The sequence below is a fragment of the Rattus norvegicus genome, chromosome 2 (genome assembly GCF_036323735.1).
Source record: "Rattus norvegicus strain BN/NHsdMcwi chromosome 2, GRCr8, whole genome shotgun sequence".
NCBI lineage: Eukaryota > Metazoa > Chordata > Mammalia > Rodentia > Muridae > Rattus > Rattus norvegicus.
The window spans coordinates 149,385,549-149,388,647 of record NC_086020.1 but is presented as its reverse complement, the minus strand read 5'-3'; the positions used below and the strand labels follow the sequence as shown (position 1 = coordinate 149,388,647).

Here is a 3,099-nt window from a genome sequence, read left to right as displayed (position 1 = left end):
GCAATGAATATCCTAGTAAGAGCACCAGTGGAAGGAGAAGCCCTGGGTCCTGCTAAGACTGAACCCCCAGTGAACTAGACTGGTGGGGGGATGGCGGCAATGGGGGGAGGGTCGGGATGGGAACACCCATAAGGAAGGGGAGGGGGGAGGGGGATGTTTGCCCGGATACCGGGAAAGGGAATAACACTCGAAATGTATATAAGAAATACTGAAGTTAATAAAAAAAAAAAAAAGCTTTCCTTCAGAATAAGATTTTTAGTATAGTTAGTTGTTTTCATTTCTACATAGTTAATGGCTTTATGATTTTTTTAAATACTTCTATATTACTTTTGGAAATAGAGGGGATTTAGTAGATTCTCAAATGTGCCAAGCTAGAAGCAAACAAACATTCTAAGTCAGAGGCTGGAAAGGCTTATTGATGCTATTTCCTTCAACAGAAAACAACAGATGTTTTCCCAAAGGACAGACAGAAAGCTTTCAGAAACAGTGTTTACCATATTAGTAAAGATAATCAGGAAATCTATGGTTGTATCACAAATAAACACTCACATTCCCTGATGCCTTAAAAATATTTTCTCCACAGGAAAAATATTATGTGTTCAATGTTGTGGGAAATGTGTGTGTGTGAAGGTAAGGAAAGAAGAGACATCAATGCCCTCCATGTGCTTGCTTCGCCAGCACATATACTAAAACTGGAATGATACAGGGATTAGCACGGCCCTTCACAAGGATAACATGCAAATTCGTGAAGTGTTCCAAAATGCCCTCCAGGCAGTAGCTGTGAAAGAGCATTGCTTTGTGAGTGTGTGTGTGTGTGTGTGTGTGTGTGTGTGAATTTTTCTCAACAAATTAGTGATTAGTCAGGTACCTTTTTCTAATAACAGAATATTAAACATAATATTCATTTGCAAAAATAGTCTTATATTTAACAAATCTAGTTGAATTTGAACAGATCTACAAGTAATTTCAGCTTCTTCAATTTTTAAAATGCCACAGTAGGCATTAAGTAGTCATTGTTCATATTCAAACAGCCTAATTACCTGGCATAGAAAATCAGGCTTTTTTTTCTCTTCTTCATCTGGCCTGTTCACTTGGATGAAGAAGATGGTCAGGTTGTTTAATCTGAATATCAGTCACATACAATGGTGAGTTTCAAGAGCAGAAAGATCAGCCTCTGATTTGTGACCCATTTATACGCAATGGGAGATTGCACATGGAGTGGCAGGATTAATATAGTAAAAATGGCCATTTTACCAAAAGCGATCTACAGATTCAATGTAATCCCCATCAAAATTCCAATCCAATTCTTCAGAGAGTTAGACAGAACAATTTCCAAATTCATCTGGAATAACAAACAATCAAGGATAGCTAAAACTATCCTCAACAATAAAAGGATTTCCGGGGGAATCACCATCCCTGAACTCAAGCAGTATTACAGAACAATAGTGATAAAAACTGCATGGTATTGGTACAGAGACAGACAGATAGACCAGTGGAATAGAATTGAAGACCCAGAAATGAACCCACACACCTATGGGCACTTGATTTTTGACAAAGGAGCCAAAACCATCCAATGGAAAAAAGATAGTATTTTCAGCAAATGGTTCAACTGGAGATCAGCATGTAGAAAACTACAGATTGATCCATTCTTATCACCCTCTACAAAGCTTATGTCCAAGTGGATCAAGGACCTCCACATCAAACCAGATATTCTCAAACTAATATGAAAAAGTGGGAAAGAATCTCAAACACATGGGCCCTGGAGAAAATTTCCTGAACAAAACACCAATGGCTTATGCTGTAAGATCAAGAATTGACAAATGGGATCTCATAATACTGCAAAGCTTCTGTAAGGCAAAGGACACTGTGGTTAGGACAAAATGGCAACCAACAGTTTGGGAAAAGATCTTTACAAATCCTACAACTGATAGAGGGCTTATATCCAATATACACAAAGAAATCAAGAAGTTAGATTGCAGGAAAACAAATAACCCTATTAAAATGGGGTTCAGAGCTAAACAAAGAATTAACAGCTGAGGAATATCGAATGGCTGAGAAGCACCTAAAGAAATGTTCAACTTCTTTAGTCATTGGGGAAATGCACCCTGAGATTCCACCTCACACCAGTCAGAATGGCCAAGATCAAAAACTGGTGACAACAGATGCTGACAATGATGTGGAGAAAGAGAAACATTCCTCCTTTGTTGGTGAGATTGCAGACTGGTACAACCATTCTGGAAATCAGTCTGGAGGTTTTTCAGAACATTGAACATTGCAGTACCTGAGGACCCAGCTACACATCTCTTGGGTATATACCCAAAAGATGGTCCAACATACAACAAAGACACATGCTCCATTATGTTAATAGAAGCCTTATTTATAATAGCCAGAAGCTGGAAAGAACCCAGATGCCCTTCAACAGAGGAATGGATACAGAAAATGTGGTACATCTACACAATGCAATACTACACAGCTATCAAAATCATTGACTTTGTGAAATTCATAGGCAATTGGATGGAACTGGAAAATATCATCCTGAGTGAGTTATCCCAATCACAGAAAAACACACATGGTATGCACTCATTGCTAAGTGAATATTAACCCAAATGCTCAAATTACCCAGGATGCACAGAACACATGAAACTCAAGAAGGATGACAAAAATGCAGACGCTTCACTCCTTCTTTAAAAGAGGAACAAGAATACACGTAGGAGGGGATAGGGAGGCAAAGTTTAGAACAGAGACTGAAGGAACGCCCATGCAGAGCCTGCCCCACCTGTGGACCATACATATACAGCCACCAAACTAGATAAAATGGATGAAGCAAAGAGGTGCAGGCTGACAGGAACCGGATATATATCTCTCCTGAGAGACCCAGCCAGAATATGGCAAATACATAGGCGAATGCCAGCAACAAACCACTGAACTGAGAATGGGACCCCTGTTGAAAGAATCAGAGAAAGGACTGAGAGAGCTGGAGGTGCTTGAGACCCCATATGAACAACAATGCCAACCAACCAGAGCTTCCAGGAACTAAGCCACTACCCAAAGACTATACATGGACTGACGGTGGGCTCCAACCTCATAGGTAGCAATGAA

The 3,099-nt window shown here is 39.8% G+C and overlaps 1 non-coding gene across 1 annotated transcript; it reads left to right on the top strand.

The window, feature by feature from the left end:
* The first annotated feature begins 662 nt into the window (after positions 1-662).
* Positions 663-765, top strand: Rnu6-1286 (RNA, U6 small nuclear 1286). Its single transcript, XR_005501587.1, has one exon. It is a non-coding gene; the product is annotated as a U6 spliceosomal RNA (small nuclear RNA).
* Positions 766-3,099: the final 2,334 nt, after the last annotated feature.